This window comes from Pelobates fuscus, chromosome 11 (genome assembly GCF_036172605.1).
Source record: "Pelobates fuscus isolate aPelFus1 chromosome 11, aPelFus1.pri, whole genome shotgun sequence".
Taxonomy (NCBI): Eukaryota; Metazoa; Chordata; class Amphibia; order Anura; family Pelobatidae; genus Pelobates; species Pelobates fuscus.
Window position 1 is genome coordinate 73,799,656 of NC_086327.1, and position 23,356 is coordinate 73,823,011.

Sequence of the window (23,356 nt, forward strand, 5' to 3'; positions counted from 1 at the left end):
GTTTGTCTACTGGGCAGAGAAGAGGGCTGCAGTTCGGAGACAAGGCACACAACTGGGTTTTCTTCTGGACACAGTGGACCTTCGGTGGTTTGGTTTTCGGGGTCTCAGCTGGCAGAGCATAAGTGGGGAGATTTTTGGGATGTTATCAAGGGGGTTTGCCCCGGATGTACTTTTAATTCACGGTGGGGGCAATAATTTGGGTTTGGTCCCCCAGAAGGTGTTGGTCAGGAGAATGAAGAGAGACCTAGATAGGGTACGTGAGCTGGTCCCTGGCGTGGTAATTGTGTGGTCTGAGATGGTGCCGCGGTTGAACTGGAGGCATGCCAGGGACCCGGCGGCTGTGGCACGTTGCCGAGGTAAAGTTAATAAGGCCATGTCAGTTTTTATTAGAAGGATAGGGGGGGTTCCGGTGAGGCACTTAGAACTGGAGGGTATGTTGCCCGGTTATTTTCGGCGGGATGGTGTGCACCTGTCTGAGGTTGGGTGTGATCTATTAAACTTAGGCTTCCTAGAAGGTATTGCTAAAGCCCTATTTATGTGTGGTGGGGGTCGCTCGAGACATTAAGGGATCAAGTCTCTTGCTATGGCGGGATAGGGCTTGGGTAATTGGAAGGTAGGAGGAGTATCAAGTGGTTAGGCTAAAGTTAGGTTGGATTAGACCGGAGTGTTAAATGGTTTGTGGGTTCGAGCTCATCGGTGGCTCCGAACCAGGTGGTGTAGGGGGGTCTCGGTACACCCCTACAGTTAAAAAAGTTATGGATATGGGGCCTCTTTGGTAGGCCATGTGTTATGTGTTATTTGTTATTTATAATGTTATGTATTGTTATTGGTCGGGGTCATTGCCGGGGGTAATTTATGTACGGTGGGGGATGGGGGTAAATTTATATTATGTGGCAATGACCCCAATTTGTTACCTTGTTTATAATAATAAATAAAGCTGTGGACTTTTATATTCCAACAGAAATACGGTGTCTGTAAGTTATTGGGGTGTTGGGGTAAACAGCGCACCTGCCGAATAACGACTGTGCGCATGTCATGAAGCCCATGGAACAGCGCAGTCAGGGGAGTGGGCCTTGACAGAGCCAGGAGTAGGCAGGGGAGTAACCAGTTAAAGGGGCGTGGTTATCTGTAAATAGGGGTTGGAAGATAGGAGTATATTAAGCAGCCATTTTATGAGTAAGGGACATTTTAACTGAACTGACACTTACCTGGTAATTGTCCCTTCCACCCTCCCTGTAGTTTTGGAGTTCCCGTTTGGTCACAGCGGCGGGATAGGGCTTGGGTAATTGGAAGGTAGGAGGAGTATTAAGTGGTTAGGCTAAAGTTAGGTTGGATTAGACCAGAGTGTTAAATGGTTTGTGGGTTCGAGCTCATCGGTGGCTCCGAACCAGGTGGTGTAGGGGGGTCTCGGTACACCCCTACAGTTAAAAAAGTTATGGATATGGGGCCTCTTTGGTAGGCCATGTGTTATGTGTTATTTGTTATTTATAATGTTATGTATTGTTATTGGTCGGGGTCATTGCCGGGGGTAATTTATGTACGGTGGGGGATGGGGGTAAATTTATATTATGTGGCAATGACCCCAATTTGTTACCTTGTTTATAATAATAAATAAAGCTGTGGACTTTTATATTCCAACAGAAATACGGTGTCTGTAAGTTATTGGGGTGTTGGGGTAAACAGCGCACCTGCCGAATAACGACTGTGCGCATGTCAAGCCCTTTTTGTCCTGAAAAAAAACAGTATATAACTTGTATGGGAACAGTAAATGAGAGAGAGGAAAATTACAGCTAAACACAAACACCACAAAGTGTTAAAATAGCTCTGGTCCTTAACGTGCAACATGGCCAAAACAGTCTGGTCCTGAAGGGGTTAAGCCAAAGGCTAGCAGCTCTTTATGGTAAACAATAACCGATGATGTGATGCCAACTCATAGCTTGCATGACATCAATTGTATTAATATACCACAAGACCTGTAATGGCAGTGTATAAAATAATGTCCTATATTTAATGTGGTAATACGGGGACTTCCCCAATGCCCTTCACCTATTCAGTAATTCCCATTGAAATGCAGTTGATGGTGCCAGGTTTGGATATGTAAAGTGCTTTGGCTCAGGCTAAATGTTATTGGATGACAGAGGGTTTTTCAGTCTATTGATACCAATGGCAATTTGGGTGAACCAATATGATTTTGATGTAGAAAAACTTTAGTTAATTATTTAGAAATCCCAATTGAAATGCATTGAGTTGATGGTCCCAATTTGGTTCCAGTTTTTGATACAAAATATGTTTGACTCAGGCTAAATGATGTTGGATGACATAGACGGGTATGCAGTGTATTCAAATCAATGGCAATTTGTGTGAGCCAAGATGGATTTGATGTATAAAGCCTTGGTTACTTATTCAGAAATTCCCATTGAAATGCATTGAGTTGATGGTGCCACTTTGGTGCCAGTTTTTTTATGAAATGTGGTTTGACTCAGGCTAAATTTTGTTAGATGACATAGAGGGTTGCCCAGTGTATTGAAATCAATGGTATTTTGGGTGAGCCAAATTGGTTACTTATTCAGAAATTCCCATTGAAATACATTGAGTTGATGGTGCCACTTTGGTGCCAGTTTATATATGAAATGTGGTTTGACTCAGGCTTAATGTTGTTGGATGACATAGTGGGTTCCCCAGCGTATTGAAATCAATGGCATTTTGGGTGAACCAAGTGGGCTTTCATATAGGAAAACATTGGTTACTTATTAAGAAATCCCTATTGATATGCATTGAGTTGATGGTGCCACTTTGGTGCCAGTTTTTAATCAAAATTGTGGTTTGGTTCATGTTAACTATTATTGTATAATAAAGAGGGGTGGCCAGTTTATATAAATCAATGCCAACATGGCCAAGATGGATTTAGTTTAAATGGCAATGTTTTGAAAGTGGTATATTGATGCCCCCTTTAAGTGGCAAATGTGTTAGTTATTTATTTATTTTAGAGGTGGAAGATATAATGTACTATTTTACAGAAACAAGAGCCAATTTGAATGAGCCAACTTAACCACCGAGTGGTCTGCGCACCCCAGCTCCACAGGGCTCGCAGATTTGGGGGCATTTCCCCGAACCACCACCAAATCTGAAAAACAGGGCCGGCTCCATGCCGGTCGGTTCGCCGCCCAGGGGGGTCTAGTCGTGGGACCCGCTATCCCGGGGGGCCGAGGCGCCCTGGTCTGGGTTTCCGTTGTGTGCGTGTGGCGCCCACCCGGTTGCTTTTTATGCGCGGGGTGTCCGTTCGCGATTTTGGCTCCGTTAGGGAGGACAACACTCACCGGATGGGCCCCCTCCTCCATTCTCCGAAGCTCGGACACTTGGGCCGGGATCACCCCCCCAGCCGTGAGGGGGGGGAGCGGGTCCGGATCCGACCCCCTGCATGTCTCTTGCGTGTTGCGGTTCCCGCTCATGCGGCGTGTCACAGGCTTTATGGGCTTTTTGTGCTCCGTTAGCGGTGCCCGCCGGGTTTGTGCCGCAGCTCCTCGCTCTCTGGTTCCTCACCACCCGACCACCTGTCTTTTCTTCGGTGGTTAGTGCGATTTCGGGTTCGATTGTGGGTATTTTATGCAGCTTGTAGCCGGAGCCAGCAAGGGTGGCTGCCGCTCGGCTCGGCGGCCCGGCCTGGCCCGGCCCCACCCCCCCACTCACTCACTTTGGACAGTGGCCGGTGGATATAACAAAAGCTGCTGGGCAACAAGACACAAAACAGGTTACACACTCTTTTACTCATCCTAGTAGTTCAGTAGGATGTGGACTGAGAATCTGTCTGTTCCTGTCACCTAGTGTAACTAGGCTCAGCATCTGGTTTCACTGATCCTTTGCTCCAAACAGCATAAAATACATAACCTGTAGTTGAATGAGGTATGCTGAAAAGAGTTGTGGTGCCTGTGCAATACGTTGTTACAGTATGAAAAGGCTGGGAAAATCTGTCTCCTGAATGGTTAATCAGATGTAGCACACACTGGTAATCCCACTTGAGGTGGTGGTTGTGTTTAAATAAAGCACAACAGTGTAATTAAATCAAAGAGAATCTCAGATAGGTGGTGTTAAGGGCAGGAGATTGGCACAGTTTAGGATGAGGAGATGGCTGTGGAGATGGGCAGAATGTGGTGAGGTTATGCAGGGCAACTGGTGGTGAGTAACGTTATGGTCTGGCAAGTAGCTCAGGACTTAACATTTTGAGCCTATATATTTGACATTATTTATATATACACATACATTTATATACATATATATGCACACGAGTGCTTCAGTGGCTTTGTATCTCTTCCCGAGTTGTGTTTCAAAGCTGTTATACAGCAAACAAACTTTAAAGTATCCATGTTTAAAATGGATAATGAGACAACAATGTGATTCTTTGTTGAACTTATTTGATATGCTCTGTAGTAACATTACTGCAAATTGGAGATTTCTGTGGGAAAAGTAAGTCGTATGGCTTGACTGGTGTGCAGATCTGTGTTTAACAATGTATTGACCATATATAGTCAATACGTTTTTAAACACAGATCTGTACACCAGTCAAGCCATAAGACTTACTTTACCACACAAATATATAATAAATATAGATAGAAAAAAACATCATGACATTTGCTGTAGCATTCCAGAATAAGAATAGGAATACCCCAGTGCTATCAATGTATTGCCATATGTAAAAATATAATAAACACACCAGCACACACACACACTTTGTAACACTTACCCTGGGGTCAAGGATAGAGTAGAGATCACCAGCTATTGCTGCCTCTTGAGCAAATATAAAATATCTGTTGGTTTCAAAGGCTACAGTGTAAGTTCTAATAATATTTAGATGAGATGAGAGGCATAATGATATACAATATTCCATGAGAAAACGTTCTTTCCTTGTTGATGTTTTCTTCATTAGTTTTAGAGCCATTGTTTTCCCTGTTGGTGAAAAAAGTTTTAAAAAAAGTAAACATTTTTTTTTAATATATGTATATATGAGATTTATATATATATATGTATATATATATATATATATATATATATATATATATATATATGTATATATATATATATATATATATATATATATATATATATATATAATATATATAGAATCCAACAAGTAAGGTTGTCTTGTTGTCTTTTTGACCCTGAGTAAGGTCCCGAGTGGGGACCGAAACGTTGGTCGTTATTTTTAATATTACTCAATACATTTTAGTTTTAAAGTCCGGAGAGCAGCCTTACTTGTTGGATTCTTTATCTATTGGAGCTCTGGTGATTGGATCATTTTTTAAGCGTGAGTGCAGGGGATTATTGTATTTTTACATATAAGATATATATATATATATATATATATCTTATATATAAAGCATCATACTAAGTGTATTTTATATTAATATATACTTATATTAATATAAAAATACACTTCGAGAAAAGTTACATACATGTTTATATATATAATAACTATATATATATATATATATATAGTAAATAAATACTAATTAAAAATAAATAAAAAAACTGTAAAACTAATTTTTACAAAATTATATCATTTTATTCTAACTGTATTTTGATATTAATATGTATATATTAATATCAAAATACACTTAGAATGAAATTATATATATATATCTATGTATATTCCCTTAACGACCGTGGACGTACTAGGTACGTCCGACAACAAAACGGTCATTAGGGACCGCGGACGTACCTAGTATGACCACGGCAAATTGAAGCCCTGAACTTACCTGGACCGGTGATCCGCATCGATCATTTATTTATATACACATATATCTCAAAATACACTTACAATGAAATCATATATATGCATTATATATGTATAATATATTATAAAATGCTTTAATTATAATATATTATACATATATAGGAAATAAAAGTGTGTGCGTGTGTATATATATATATATATATTTATACACATACGTGGCGAAACCGACCTCGCCACGTGTCCTTGGAGGGGGCTGCTTGCCCGCCTCTTGCCTTCTGACTATGGCCCGGGAAGATGTGGCCCTTTAATTACAAGATTTGGGCATAATGGATTTTTGGTGTGCTGCTACTGGCCCTTTAACTCCCAAAGGAAGGGTTTGTACTTTTAAATTGGCACTTCGAATGCCGTCTAAGTGCCGAAGTAGTCGAAGTGGCCGCCATTCGAAAAACGAACACGTGGCGGCGGCCATCTTGGTTCATTCCATGTGGTCAGCGGTATGTGTAGCCAAATTCATGGAAGTGAAATCGGCTACACAGTTCCGCGAACACCGCTGAGCCTTACCTTCTCCCACAGTGATTTTGCAGCCGCAGAGACTAAGTCCCGTTCGAAGATTCGAACGCTCGTTCGAATGGGACTTAGTCATTTTTTCAGCCTGAAATAGACCGACCGCACAGCCCAAATCTATGGAACTGTTTTGGGCATGAAAATGTGCTTGCGGTCGGTCCTAAAGGACTTCCATATAACTTTTTAACCCCTGAACCGATTGCCCTGATTTTTGAGTATGTGTTTATTTCTCGCATGCTGATTATGAAAATGTATGTTTTATGTTTGTGACATGTATATTTTAGAAGTTATAAATATTGTGTAAAAACTGTATTCCTCTGCCTGTGATAATGAGATTACCCATTGTGTTCAGTAATCATATCACAGGCAGAGGGGAGGATTTTGTGTGGGAGTGTCTGTGTGTATTGTACGGTTTGATTGGTTGTTCTGTAAAACCCTGTGGGCTGTACTGTGGTTGTGGATTGGGAATAAAAGAGACTGTATGTGCCAGGACAGTGAGTTCCTGTTTAACCCTCAAAGTGAAGTGTTGTCTCATTTTTGGGGGGAATTTGATTGTATGCCGATTTCGAGGAGTGTAAGCTGTTCATAGGGCTTTTCCTGTTCGGCTGCTTCCAGTGTTCGTGTGTCTCTTGTTCGGGAGTTGGTGAATTCGTAGAGTTTGCAGTTCGGGAGATTGGTGATTGCAGTAGCTGCTTGTCTATCTGGAAGGGCATTATCGCCTAAACGTTTTTTAACCTCTGGTGAGCGAAACGGTCCGTTACAACACATATATATATAAATATATATATATATATATATATATATATATATATACACACATACACATAACACACACACACGTATTGTATACACACGTATTATATGTATATGTATACATACATATGTATTATATGTGTGTTTGTGTGTGTGCATATATATATATATATATATATATATATATAATATATAAATTAATAAAAAAAAAAACATTTTTTAAAAACAAATAAAAATGCTAACTTTGGCCAGCGTTTGTGACTAAGTGGCTACTACAAAAGACTGGAAATACCACATTTGAAATACCCTGGGTTGTCTACATTTGAAAATGGTATGGCATGATGGGGTTATTTCACATTCCTGGGCTACCATATGGTCTCAAAAGGCAACACAGACCCAGCAAACCAATTTGGCAAACTGAATTGGGCAAGCCCTACATTGACCCTGTAACTTTCCAAAACACCATAAAACCTGTACATGGAGGGTTTTGGTATACTCAGAAGACATCTCTGAACACAAATATGAGTGTTTAAAACAATAAAACGTATCACGACGAGGAAACCACCAGTAAAAGTGCAGTTTTTGTGTAAAAAAAAATGCAAAAAACAAATATGAAAGCTAACTTTGGCAAGCGCTTGTGGCTAAGTGGCTACAACAAAAGACTGGACATCCCCCATTTTTAATACTGTGGGTTGTCTACTTTTACAAATGGTATGCCATGACGGGGTTAATTTTCATTCCTGGGATGCTATATAGTCTCAAGTGCAAACATGGAAAAGAGGAAAGCCCCACATTTGACCCCTGTAAGTTTGCAAACATCCATAAAACCTGTACATTCGGGGCACTGTTGTACTCGGGAGATGTTGCTGAATACATATTGGTGTTTTCTTTGTCAGTAACACATAACAGGAACTGAGAATTCATGCCTAAAATACAATGTGAGAGAAAAATAACACAAAAAAATTACTACCCAAACATTTGACAAAGACTGATGGTAGAATTAGTGCATGGAAAGTGTTAAAATACGACCATTCGGAGGGGGGTGGGGGGTGGAGCTTAGCGGGCAAACGGCACAGACGCCATTTCGGGAGCTCCGCTAATCCTGCAACGAAACTAGCGAATAACGCCTAGACGAGCACACCCCGACTACCGGGGCGACCAGAATCAGCTCCAGGAGAGCGTAAGGCACACATCGATGCCTTCCTTTCAACAGAGTGCAAAGCAGAAACGTCGCCCCCCAAGGGTCTCCCACGCGGCCAGCCAGAAATACAGGCCGCATGCAACCGCGGCCTGGTGGGATACAGACTGGCTTACACCCGATCAACAGCAAGCGCAGGCACCAGAGCCAGAAGAGATGGGCAAAAAATCCCACAAATCTCAGGCACCCATTCCTCATGACTCACAGGACATCGGCAAGCTGCTTCAACGCACACCCAGGCCCAAAGAGCTGGAACAGGCCGAACCAGGGGCCTATAACTACCAGATGACAGCAGGGGTGAGTGAAGATACACAGGGACCACCTACAGAAGGGCCCCCATCCCCACAAACCCCAGCCAACACTGAACCTGCAACAAAACATGACATTGATAACCTCTTCGACAGAATCCAAAAACTGTTTGCCGCAGACATAGCAGCAGTGCGGACCGAGGTACGGGCGGTCACTGCCCGCATCCAGGCATCTGACACAAACATAGCTGATCTGCAAAGCAACCTGGCAGAGGTGAGCGACACTGTAACGAAACTACAAGAGCAACACTCACACATGTCTCTGAGACTAGACTTACTGGATGAAAGGTCCCGCCAGAAGAATATAAAGATCAGAGGGGTCGCAGAAGCAGTAACTGCGGAGGAATTACCGCACCTCATAAGACGCCTAATAACTACATTGCTCCCAGCAAAACAGGCGAAGCAATTCACACACGACGGCGCTTAACGTATCGCAAAATCCCCTAGGGCGCCACCTGCAGCACCCAGGGACATTATACTGCGATGCGGAACGAGGCAAGACAAACAAGCCTTGATGAGAGCTATCCATAATAAATCACCTATGCACTTTGAGACCCACAAGATCTCACTCTTCCAAGACCTTCAACGCACCACTCTAATATGGAGAAAGACCATGAAACCCATCACCCAAAGGCTGCAAGAAGAAGGGATAACATATAGATGGACTGCCCCTCGATCACTCACAGTAATTAAAGAAGGCACCCAGTTCAAGGCCACCGATGTGGCGGAGGCCAGCACCTTTCTGACAGCGCTTGGCATCGGAGACGCCCCGCAAGTGCGGAAGGCCCAAGATACCAGTGGGACATGGGACGTTGACAACGTCACCCCCTTTGTCCCCCGACATGAACATGGAGCAGTGACATAGGGAATCACACCTCAGCCATAGATTGAGACTCTAGTACTCCTTTGACCCGACCTTCATATTGAACACCCCCACTTCTACCCCCACTGCACCGATTAGACGAATGCCCCGGAAAAAGTCTGTGCCCACCATAGCCCTACTAATAGCGATGACCATGACAGGGCCCCACGTAGGCCTACTTCCTAGCACCCTCCCCTCGGAGTCCCCTCCGGTTAAGGAATACACTAGACCCCCAGCTAACAGACGACAACCAGCAATCCAGACTAACCGCTAAGGTTCCCTATTCCAGTACTCTCCTCTCCCTGATGAGCTCCTAAGATACACTCAGGTTATGCAGACCTTCGATCTCCCATTATACTGGTATTTTTCTACAAATAGTCTGGACCATAGTTGTTCTTATTTTTTGATTTTTCATCTTATTTTTAAATTTCCTTATGTATGGTATATGGTGCTTGATTGTCCTTAATATTTAGACACCCTCACTACCAACAAGGGGATCATCTACTAAGTGCTGAAACCTCCCAGTGCACCTCTACATAGAAATGGATACCTCGTTTGTTTCAGCTGATGATCACCACAGAAATAGTCACAATACTATTCTTATTTATTTTATTTAGATTTACAGATCGTTCCGTTAATCAGTTAGCAACTTAGCTTTCTTTTCTTGTATATTGTCCTAAGATACATAGATGACTCTCGTTAGGGGGTCTTACACCCCAGACGACAAAGCGACATCAGAACAAGCTCTACTAGTCATAGCTCCTAGTTTGTGGGTTATAGCCCACTGTACTTCTTTCCAAGCGTTAAGCCACTACAACGTATTATTATCTTTTTCTTTAAAACACAAAATGTGCACTGTTATGCATTCCTAACAAATGTTATTATATGTTGATTGATGTGCAGGCAAAAGCCGTTGGGGCTATGCCAGCGAATATGTTAAACTTACTATATGCACCAAAAATAAAGAATTAAAAAAAAAAAAAATACGACCATTCGAAATACCCCACTGTGTCTACCTTTAAAAAATATATGGTGTGATGGGGGTAAATTACATTGGCCAGCTTCAAAAATGTCCCAAGTAGGACATGGGTGCATGATGACCATTTGTGAAATTTCCAAGTTGGAAAACTGGAATGCGCACCCTCCAAATAAGGTCTTTTAGCTCCCAGAGAACCCGACACACATATACATGGGGGATATCACTGTACTCAGGAGATGTTGCTAAACACATATTGGGGTGTTCTTTGGCAGTAACCCTTAAAGTTCTCTGTACATGTATGCTTAAATTGCTATGTGTGTCAAAAACATAATCAATTATTATTATTCATTTATTTTAATTTGGCATGGATTGGTGGTAAAATGGTTGCCTGAAAAGAGTCAAAATACCCCAAGTTTAATACCTTAGGTTGTCTTCTTTTAAAAAATATATACATGTGAAGGGTTATTCAGGGATTCTTGACATATATCAGTGTTACAATGTAACCTGTGCTAATTTTTTTTTAAAAAATGGTTTGGAAATAGCAAAGTGCTACTTGTACTTATAGCCCTTTAACTTTCCAAAAAAGCTAAGAACATGTTAAGATTGGGCATTTCTAAACTCAGGACAAAATTTATAAACTATTTAGCATGGGTGTTTGCGGTTGTAGATGCGTAACAGATTTTGGGGGTCAAAGTTAGAAAAAGTGTGTTTAAAAAAAAAAAATGTAAACATATTTTATAATTGTTTTTATAGAAAATTATATGATGAAAATAATGGTATCTTTAGAAAGACCATTTAATGGCAAGAGAAACGGTATATAATATGTGTGGGTACAGTAAATGAGTAAGAGGAAAATTACAGCTAAACACAAACACCGCAGAAATGTAAAAACAGCCCTGGTCCCAAATGGTAAGAAAATTAAAAAAACGTCTGGTTACTAAGGGGTTAAAGGAACACTCTAAGCACCATGGATACTTCTGTGCACTCTGTTCTCTCTCAAGCAATGAGCTAAGTCATGCATTGTCAAGTGTAGTTCATTGCACAAAGCTTCCAGTTCTCATGGAGGAAGTGAAAAGTGCCCAGTGGTTAGAAAACGTACATTGGGGGGTGAAAGGGCACTCCTAGCACCACAACCACACTCTATAGTAATGGTGCTTGGTGTGCTCCTTTAAGACGACTAACATATTATATATATATATATACATATATATATATATATATATATATATATATATATTATTGTTTTTTTTTGTTTTATTACACATCTTTTTTTTTTTTTTAATTCTTTATTTTTGTTGTGCAGGTAAGTACAGAGCATAGTCATGCGCCACAACAGCGTACGTTTACATATAAACATAGATAGGTTAAACAGTGGCATGGGAAACTTGCACATTTTTTGTTTTAAAGGCATAGTAAGCTAGGCCGGTATGTCTAAATGATAAACTATTAGAGAATGAACAAGCTTGCAGCATCCTGACTTCGTTGGACCTCAGAGTTGCACTTAAGAAAGAAAACAATGAGATGGTATCAACATTTGTGCCCTTCTGCGATGCTGTGTCATGATGACTATTGTGTTAAGTAATAACTAGTTAACTCTCAGTGTATCTTAGTGCTTTAAAGGGCTGTATGGTTTTCATGTTGTAAGCTATCACTCAGCTGAAATGCCACTAACATAACAATTGTAATTAAGGTGAGTATTCCCTGGATAAGCACCTCAGCCCTGGGCTGTGAACAGGTCATAGTTTAAGATCCTAGCTTTTCTAGCATCCTGTGATAGCAATGTTTAAATGTTACTTGTAGAGGGCATGCTGAGCAAATGTAACTTGACGATGCTTCATGTACAGGTTTGGGTATGTTTTAACACTGACTAAATGCAGGCTGAACATGTCATATCTAAATAAACGATTTGCTGCGAATTACGTTGCTGAATCAAGAGAATTGCATGAGCGAGTAGCACATTGCATATAGTAAAGGAGTAAAACTGAGCTGGTTAAAGCACACTGCCTGCTACGTCTTTCCTGAATGCTCGAAGCAATTGCAATACTATAAAAAAAGAGGCTTCTCAAAACATAATACAACTTAAAAAAAAAAAGAGATAAAAAAACACAAAAAAAACAAAAACGTAAGAGTAAAAGTGAACACGCTTAAAGTTCGATAATGGGTGGTCTGCTGGGATATGCCCCAGAGAGAGCAAACAAATAATAGTCATGTAAAATGAGGGAAGTACCGCTGGGTGATAGTGGGTTGATATGCCCAGATGGCTCTAGTCCTCGGGACTGGGGGACCCAAGAGCTGGCTGGCTGGCTGGCCACGCTAGAGCCTACCCCAAGGCAGGCGGCTCTTCGTATTGCAGGCAGGCAGCGAGGGAGAGCTCTGATCTCTTACTGCTCTGCTCCCTCGCTCGCCCAGCAGTGATGTTGGGTGCTTGAATATAACATCATTCCGGCCCCTGCATCACTAAGGGGTGCACGATAGAGCAGAGCAGGAATATCTGAGCTCTCTTGCTGGCCATAACAGCATCTTCATTGGATCTTCAAAAGTAAAAAGAGAATCCACTTTAGCACTCCCAATGGCTCGGTGGATTGAAAGTAAAATTAAAAAAAACAGTAATTTTACTTACTGTAAATTCCTTTTTTCTTAATATAGTGGCAGTACTTACAAGTGGGATGTTCCTTTTAGTTGGGACAAGAAGCTCCCCCTTATTTTTAGGATAATTGAAGTGCTCCGCCTGCTGCCTTTATATAACCTGCCAGTCAGAAGAGAACACCAGTAATCCAAAATAACCAAACGGAGACTGAATACTGCAAAATTATTTAATACATATCAAAGTGGAGGGAAAAACTAGTACTGCCACTATACTAAGAAAAAAGGAATTTACGGTAAGTAAAATTACTGCTTTTCCTCTCATATAGTGGCAGTACTTACAAGTGGGATATAGCAAGATCCCTGGAAACAAAACAAAAGGGTGGGGACTCAGGAGACCACTGCCTGGAGCACCTTACGCCCAAAAGCAACTTTAGATGATGTGAAAATGTCCAGCCTATAATGTTTAATAAAAGGTTTGAAACGATGACCAAGTAGCTGCTTTACAGATGTCTTCAGGTGAGGCAGCTGCTCTTTCTGCCCAGGAGGTTGCCATAGCCCTAGTGGAATGGGCTTTTAACAGAAATCTAAGAGGAGTCCCTTTGGAATGATAATGTCAGACCTTCCGGCATCCGTACTCCGGGGACTTCCGGGTAGACGGAGCGCGGCCACTCCCCCTCCTCTGACGCGGTCGCTCCCAGGATACAAAGGGAGACCGCGTCAACACCTCAGTGCTGGATCAATTTGAAAGCCTCCCGCGAAAACCTCAACGCTAAGTGCATTTGTGTTTACCTCTACTGTGTATCGGACCCGGACTGTTTATCGTTTACCTGCCTTCTCCTCTCCTCGACCACGGACTTGCCTTTGGATACTCTTTTGTCTGCAGCAACCTTAATCCTCTCTGAGATCATCTCACCGAACCGGATTACAACCCCTACAAAGCTAAGTAGAACTCATCTGCCTAAACAGGAGTATAGTTATCCTGCATCTCTGCTTACCTTCTCTTGCTTCTCCCTAACTAATTGTTCTGCTGCCAATTAACAATTCTACATTGGAATCTCATCTCTATTCGGACTAATAATTGCCTCAACCTAATCTTCTCTGCAAATCCTGCTGCTGCTTAAATTTCTGACAAGGAATTAAAGAGACAGCTCAACTTGAATTTTACTTTATTTCAATTATAACAAATTAATAAACAATTTCAGTTATCTACAGTTGTGATCCATATTGTCAATAATTGAACATTACAGATTGATCCAGCCCTCTTAATGGATCCAGTAGATCTCACTTCTGAAATCACAAGATTGAACCAAAGAGTGGATACGCTTACTCAAGGCATGCAAGACCTACAGGTCACCAATGAACGAATCCTTACTTATGTAAGGGACTTACAAACACATACTCCTCATACCGTTACACACTCGGCCAGTGATCCTGCTGTTTCCAGCCCCGAAAAGTTTTCTGGAGACAGGTCCCAATACCGAGAATTTATCAATTCTTGCAAATTGTTGATTGCCTTAAAACCTAGATCATATCCCACCGAAAGATCTAAGGTTTGTTCTGTTATTTCATTTTTAAGAGGCGAACCCATGGCCTGGGCTCATTCCTTCCTGGAAAATGATGACCCCATATTGGATTCTCTGGATGAATTCTTCGAAGCCATGTCTCTCCTTTACGAGGACCCTAATAAACAAGCAACTGCAGACTTAACCATTAGAACACTGCAGCAAAGAAACAGGCCTGTCGAAGATTATATTGCTGAATTCAAACGATGGGCACCAGAAACTCAGTGGAATGACATAACTCTACGTAACCAGTTCCGTATTGGGTTATCTGAAGCTGTCAAGGATGAGCTCTCCAGGACGGAACTACCTACTACACTGAATACTCTTATCCAATTGTCAATCAGCATTGACAGACGACTTAGGGAAAGAAAAGCTGAGAAATCACTCACTAGCTCCCTATGGAAAAAACCCTTCACTTCTTCACGAGCACCAGAGAAACCTGTAACTCCCACAGAACCTATGGAAATAGGGGTTTTGAGAAGTCCTCTTACTCCAGAAGAGAGAACCAGAAGAAGACAAATGAACCTCTGCATGTACTGTGCTTCACAAGAACATGTGGTCCCAGAATGTCCTCTATTGAAACGTCCTAGAGGCGGTAAGCATGGTTCTACTACGAATGTAATGAGTGTACTTCCTCCTAAAACTACTTCTCATCTCTCCTCTGTTTCTCTCATATTGCAGTGGGACAAAGAAAGGATTACCACTGATGCCATTGTTGATTCCGGTGCTAGTGGGGTGTTCCTGGACTCATCCTTTGTTACAAAAAATAAAATTCCTTGTGTTCAAAAACGTAATTCCGTCTCTGTCAGAGTTATTGATGGCTCCTTAATATCCTCGGGGCCCATTCGTTCTGAAACTATCCCTCTAAGAACTACTACCAATCATATCCATTCTGAATTTCTTGTTTTTGATGTTATAAACTCTCCTCTTTATCCAATCATATTAGGAATCGACTGGTTACGGACTCACAACCCATACATTACATGGGCTCCTTTCTCTCTCACCTTTAACTCTGCATATTGTAAGGAAACATGTCTACAACACATCCCCATTTTACAAGTTACTGAAGAAACCCCCATACCTTCCATCTATTCTGAGTTCGCCGATGTATTCAGTAAAAAGGAAGCGGAGACACTTCCTCCTCATCGACCCTATGATTGTCCGATTGACCTTGTTCCTGGTGCTCCTATCCCTTTTGGACACATTTACCCTCTCTCTGAATCAGAGTTAAAAACCCTCAAAGAATACCTGGATGAGAACCTCCGTAAAGGGTTCATTAGACCTTCCTGTTCACCAGCCGCTTCCAGCATGTTTTTCGTAAGAAACAAGGACCAGACCATACGCCCAATCATCGACTACAGGTCATTAAATAAAATAACTATCAAGAATCGTTACCCTCTTCCCCTGATCAATGAGTTGATCGAAAGATTAAGAACAGCTACCATCTACACTAAACTTGACCTTCGTGGGGCATATAACCTTGTTAGAATCAAGGCCAATGATGAATGGAAAACGGCGTTCAGGACCCGATATGGCCTTTACGAATATCTTGTCATGCCCTTCGGGCTCTGTAACGCCCCTGCAACCTTTCAGCATTTCATAAACGATATCTTCAGAGATCTCCTAGATGTTTGTGTCATCATCTACTTAGATGATATTCTCATCTACTCCAACAACCTTGAGGAACACAGAAAACACGTGAGATGGGTATTATCCAGATTAAGAACACACAAATTATATGCAAAACCTGAAAAATGTATTTTTGAAGTCAATGAAATCACTTTTTTGGGATACGTTATCTCCCCTCATTCCATAAGTATGGATACCTCAAAAATAGATTGTATTGTCAATTGGTCTACTCCTGCTAATCTTAAGGACTTACAACGTTTTTTGGGATTTGCCAACTTCTACAGGAAATTCATTAAAAATTACTCCAATGTAGCTCATCCGCTTAACCTGCTCAATAGCAGTAAACGTTCCTTTGCTTGGAACGAAGAGGCTCAAGCAGCCTTTGATGAATTAAAACGGAGATTTACAAGTGCTCCCATTCTCCAACTCCCTAATCCTGATTTTCTCTACGTCATGGAAACAGATGCTTCTGACGCAGCTATCGGGGCTGTCCTTTCTCAGCAACGATCGCCTCAAGATCCTCTCCATCCAGTGGCTTTTTTCTCTCGATCTATGTCTCCTGCTGAACGAAATTATCCTATAGGAGAAAAAGAATTGTTAAGTATTAAAGCAGCATTCGAAAACTGGCGACACATACTTGAAGACTCACGCACTCCTGTAATTGTTTACACTGACCACAGGAACCTTGAATATCTTCATTCGAACAAAACTCTCTCTGCCAGACAAGTAAGATGGAATCTTTTCTTTGCCCGATTCAATTTTCAAATTATTTACAGACCTGGATCCAGAAACAAAAAAGCAGATGCTCTGTCCAGAATTCAACAAGATCTTCCTGTGATTGGAACTCCCCCACCTAAAATCATAGGTATCATTTCGTCATTAATAGATGATATTAAACATCTTAAAGAAGAAGATCTTGAGCTCCCCAAACAAAAGAAACTATCAAAAAAGGACGGTCTCTACTACTTCAAAAACAGGTTATACATTCCTCCCTTGTTTAGGAATAAAATTCTCACCTTAATACATGATTCCCCTCTGGCTGGTCATCCTGGTACAAGGAAAACACTGGAACTGTCTAAAAGATATTACTGGTGGCCTCGCCAGGACAGAACCATAGAATCTTATGTCAAAACCTGTCCAACCTGTCTGAGATCAAAATCTGACCATCATCCACCATTCGGTCAACTATTAAGCCTACCGATCCCAGAAAGACCTTGGCAGTCCATTTCAATGGATTTCTTGGTGGAACTCCCTCCTTCGCAACATCATAACACCATTCTAGTAGTGGTAGACCGTTTCACCAAAATGTCTCATTTTATTCCTTTAAAGAAATTACCCTCTTCATCTGAGCTTGCAAAAATATTCATCGACAACATAGTGAAACTCCATGGACTTCCTGAGGAAATCATTTCAGACAGGGGAACACAGTTCACCTCCAAATTCTGGAATGAGATGTGTTCCTCTCTCAGTATTCAACGTAAATTGTCTTCAGCCTATCATCCCCAAACCAACGGACAAACAGAGAGAGTTAACCAGTGTATTGAACAATACTTACGGTGTTACTGCTCTCACTTACAAGACGATTGGATCACATGGTTACCAATGGCAGAATTCTCATATAACAACTCTGTACACGCTAGCAGTAAAATGACTCCATTCTTTTCAAATTTTGGATTCCATCCCTCTTCGATTCCTGATCAGGGACTCCCTTCATCTAATCCATACGTCTCCAACCACAACGCTTTCATGTCTGCCCTCTTCCTCAAGTTACGTGATAACCTCAAAAATGCATCATCTGCTCAGAAAAAGTTTTTCGATACTGGCAGACGACCTTCCCCTGCTTACAACGTTGGTGATCTCGTATGGCTCTCTTCAAAGAACATTGTCACCAACCGTCCCTCAAAGAAACTGAGTTCTCTCTTCCTTGGCCCTTTTCGTATATTGTCTCTTATCAACGAAAACGTGGTCAGATTGAAACTTCCACCTACCATGAAAATTCATCCTGTCTTCCATGTGTCTCTGCTTAAACCACACCGCTCCGACCCTTTTCTAAGGGATACTCTTACCACTCCTGATCCCATTCTGGTACAAGGTGAAGAGGAATACGAAGTCCAGAGGATCCTGGATTCGCGAATCCATCGTGGTTCCTTACAGTATCTTGTCCGGTGGAAAGGCTACGGAGTTGACGAGGATTCCTGGGTGTCGTCCTCCGCGGTGCATGCTCGTCGACTCATCAACGCGTTCCATGCTCGCTACCCTTCCAGACCTCGTTGACAGCATCCGGTGGCTGCTTCTTATGGGGGGGGTTCTGTCAGACCTTCCGGCATCCGTACTCCGGGGACTTCCGGGTAGACGGAGCGCGGCCACTCCCCCTCCTCTGACGCGGTCGCTCCCAGGATACAAAGGGAGACCGCGTCAACACCTCAGTGCTGGATCAATTTGAAAGCCTCCCGCGAAAACCTCAACGCTAAGTGCATTTGTGTTTACCTCTACTGTGTATCGGACCCGGACTGTTTATCGTTTACCTGCCTTCTCCTCTCCTCGACCACGGACTTGCCTTTGGATACTCTTTTGTCTGCAGCAACCTTAATCCTCTCTGAGATCATCTCACCGAACCGGATTATAACCCCTACAAAGCTAAGTAGAACTCATCTGCCTAAACAGGAGTATAGTTATCCTGCATCTCTGCTTACCTTCTCTTGCTTCTCCCTAACTAATTGTTCTGCTGCCAATTAACAATTCTACATTGGAATCTCATCTCTATTCGGACTAATAATTGCCTCAACCTAATCTTCTCTGCAAATCCTGCTGCTGCTTAAATTTCTGACAAGGAATTAAAGAGACAGCTCAACTTGAATTTTACTTTATTTCAATTATAACAAATTAATAAACAATTTCAGTTATCTACAGTTGTGATCCATATTGTCAATAATTGAACATTACAGATAAGCTAACCTAATAGCATTGGTCAGCCATCTGGATAAAGAGGATCTGGAAGCAGCACAGCCCTTGTGAGTGCCTTGAAAGGAGACAAAGAGATGATCCGAGGTCCTAAAATCCAGAGTTCTCTGAAGGTAGATATTCAGTGCTCTTCTAACATCAAGGAGATGCCACTTTTTTTCAAGATCCGATGAAGGAGACTGGCAAAGTGCAGGATGAATAATAGGTAGGTTTAAAGAAGTACTTGAAATAACCTTGGCCAAAAAAGAAGGCCTGGGGTGCAGGACAACTTTACCTTGATGAAAAATGGTGAATTCAGGATAGGAGCCTGAATTTCACCTATCCTCCTTGTAGAGGTGATCACCACAAGGAATGCTGTCTTGAAGGTAAGAAGCTTTAAGGGAACCTCTACTAATGGTTCAAACGGTGGTTCACAAAGGGCTTGAAGCACCAAGGACAAATCCCAGGTAGGAAAAGGGACTATCTTGGGAGGCCGCTTCACCTGTATGGCTTTACAAAACCTGCGAATAAGCAGGTCAGAGGCAATGTCACGAACCAGGAAATGACTTAGAGCTGAAATCTGCCCTTGAGAGTAGAGACCCCTAGTCCGGTTTCAAACCCATCCTGCAGAAAGGACAGAATTTCCGGGACTGAAGCTCTGACAGGATACGAACCTCGAATGGAACACCAGGACCTGTACTTTAACCAAACCCTGAAATAAATTCTAGACGTGGACAAGCGGACTGAAGACAGCAACACATCACATAAGCGATCTGAAAGACCATGTCCTTGGAGGACCAACCTTGCAGAAGCCATGCCATCAGGTGGAACATTGCCAGGGTTTCTAAGGGAAGAGTCACCCGCTCTATCATGTTGGCAGAGATTGGGAGAGTCCAACTTGAGATGGTCATGTTTTCCACTTCTGAAAACCAACTCCTGTTTGGCCAGCAGGGGAGGATGGCTAGAACTCTTGCTTTTTCACATTTTATCTTCTGAATAATTCTGGGAATGAGGGCTATTGGAGGGAAAATATAAGCCATGTTGAAATTCCAAGTGATCGATAGACCGTCTAAAACGTCTGGACAATCTTGTGCTTGGGGAGAAGCAAAAACCTGAATTTTTCTGTTTCTCCTCGTGGCCATCAGGTCTATATCCGGCCGGCCAAAGCGGGTAACCAGCTCCAAGAAAACTTGGTTTGATAGTGACCAGTTTGCCTGAGACCAATGACTTCTGCTGAGGTCGTCTGCAATTACGTTTAGAGACCCTCTGATATGTGTAGCCGCAATCGCGAGAAGTCTTGATTGTGCCCAAGACATGATGGGGTAGCAGAGATCTTGTAGAGCTTTCATCCTTGTGTCTCTCTGGCGATTTAAATAGGCCACTGTAGTGGTGTTGTCCGGCTGAATCCTTACTTCTTGATTGGTGATCATTGAACTGAAGGACTTCAGTGCCTTCCAAACAGCTTTCAACTCTCTGAAGTTTGAGGAGGCGTTTGCCTCTTCCCTGTTCCAAACACCTTGATGGAACTGAGAACCTAGATGGGCGCCCCAACCAGTCTGGAAAGCATCTGTGGTAATTGTAATCCACTGGTGTTGAGCAAACGAGAGGCCTTTCGAAATGTTGTTTCCTTCTTTCCACCAGTTCAGTTGAGTCTTCACCACTTCGGATAGGTGAAAGACAGACTCTAGATCCTCCTGTCGCCTTGACCATTGAGAGAGAATGTCCCATTGTAATGGTTTTAATTCCGCCTTTGCCCAAGCCACTGCTGGGTTTGCAGAAGTGAGGAGGCCCAGTAAACTCATAGCCTCCCTGATGGAGCTTGATTTTTTTTGCAAACTTGATACGGCTTTGAAAATCCTTCTTTGTTTCTCTATTGGAAGAAAAAGTGACAGGGATTCTGATTCCACCCAAAGACCCAAGAATTCCAGACTCAATGAAGGACTCAACTGGGATTTCTTTAGGTTCAGGAGCCATTCGTGCTCTTTCAACATCTTCATAGCGATCTCGAGATGAGATCTTAGAAGTTGTTCCGATTGGGCTTTCAAGAACCAGTCATTCAGATACGGAACTATCGAAATACCCTTCAGGCGCAAAGCAGCTGCTATGGGTGCCAGGATTTTCGTAAATATACGAGGAGCTGATGACAGGCCAAAGGGTAGAGCCGTGAACTGGAAATGGAGATCTGTCTTGTTTTTGTACCAAGAACAGGCGAGAGTACACACCTTGAAATTCCCATTGTTTTGGTACCTTTTCTATATCCTCTTTTTGCAAAAGAAAAAGAGCTTCTGCCAGGAGAGCCTCCGATTTCTTTTTTGATGGATAGCTTGACAGTAGGAAGGATGGTTGTGGTATTGCAGAGAACTTTATTCTGTAACCCTCTGAAATAGTTCTCAGAATCCACCCGTTGGATGTTATCTCTACCCATTCGCGGGCGAAGAACCGAAGGCGTCCTCGTACTCTCTTGGCGTCAGAATTTCCTCTTTTTTTCTTGTCTGTTGAAATCCTGCCAAGACCATTGACTGCTGGATTCACTCTGTTTTTGCGAAATCTGCGAGAACGCCCTTGGTAACGAAAGGAACGCTGACCCTTGAACTGATATCTTTTATACTTTTGGGGTCTTGACTCCAGAGGTAGAGCCTTCCTAGTTTCCGACATCTGTCTGATAATGTCTTCCAAAGGAGAGCTTGTTCCTCTCAAAGGGTAGTTCACACAGGGCTGCCCTAGAAGCTGAATCAGCTGTCCATGTTTGTAGCCACAGAGCTCTTCTGGCCACATATGACAAACCCATGATTCTGGCTGATAAAAGAAGAATTTCATCAGAGGCATCCGAAAGAAATTCGTTTGATAATTTTAGGAGGAACATAAGATGGGCAGGGTCGGAATCAGACTTACCCATGAGGGAATCTTCAAGGGCTTGGAGCCAACTGCTCTGTGCCCTGAGAACCACTGAACCTGCTATTTCGGCTCTGCACTGGTAGCCTGCGGCTTGGAAAATTCTTCTACACAAAGTTTCGGCTCTTTTGTCCATTGGGTCTTTCATTGGTGTCTTTTTTGACAGCTGGGCTATCTCAATGTCCACCTTGGGAAGATCCTCCCATTTCTCTTCACACTGTAGGTTGAAAAGAAGTTTAAAATGTTTTGAAATAAAAGCACGCCTTTCAGGATTCTTCCATTCTTTTTGAAGGAGATCCATTATTATTATCTGGTGGAAAACCCTCCTCCACACTCGAAGCTACGCTAGAAATATCAGAAGGCAAGGAGGAAGAGCATTCTCCTGATGAGATATCAGATAGAGAGGGAGATCTATCTCTCCTATGTTTCTTAATCTGCTTCTCCTGAAAAGCCAGTTCTTTCTTAACAGCATCTTTAAAAGATCCAAAAGTCTGGGATAAATTTTCCTGAAACCAGCACAGGAAGAAAGACATATCAGTTTGCTTGTTTTTTTCTAGCAATTCCGTAGCGCACTGATTACACGTCTTTTTTGCGACATCCATCAGGTAGAGGGACCGCACATTCCAGACAAGCTAAGTGCTTCAATTTATTTGTGGCTCTTTTAGGAACAGAGGCTGACATCTTCTCTTTTTCTGCCTTATCCAGTAAAATAGGATTGGACATATTTGTAAAGAAACAACAGACATTTATATAGGAGCATGCAAAAGAGATAGGTGATAAGGGAGAGTTTAAAGAGTTAAATCTCACCTCAAACCACCTTAAATCCGTGTAGAAGGGCTAGTGACACGGAGAACCAGGACTGTACACCCACCCTTGGGGCCAGATAGGTTCTGCACAGCTTTATATGCGCCCAAATGTCAAATTTGGTGCCAAAATCGCGAACACCGCTTCGCGCATTCGCAGTAGCGCTGTTCGGTGGAATGCAAAACCACCCGGGCGTGCGTTCCACCGCTGTGCGCATGCGCATAGCTCCTTGGTGGGAGGTCTGCCCGGAAACTCCCAAAGATGCCACATAAACGGATATCCAGCTCACCTCCCCGGTCAGCAGCCTGTGCTGACCACACCATCTCCACCTGGATCCTGGGGGAAACTTGTCCGTCCCGTTAGCCGGGACAAGAAGAACTGGTGTTCTCTTCTGACTGGCAGGTTATATAGAGGCAGCAGGCGGAGCACTTCAATTATCCTAAAAAGAAGGGGGAGCTTCTTGTCCCAACTAGAAGGAACATCCCACTTGTAAGTGCTATCATTATACGAGAGGATTTTTTTTTTTTTTTATAATTTGTAAGTGAGTGAGT

The 23,356-nt window shown here is 42.4% G+C and overlaps 1 pseudogene; it reads right to left on the bottom strand.

Moving 5' to 3' along the window:
- LOC134577315 (serine/threonine-protein kinase SBK1-like) overlaps positions 1-23,356 on the bottom strand; it is a 68,188-nt pseudogene that overhangs the window by 24,798 nt on the left and 20,034 nt on the right.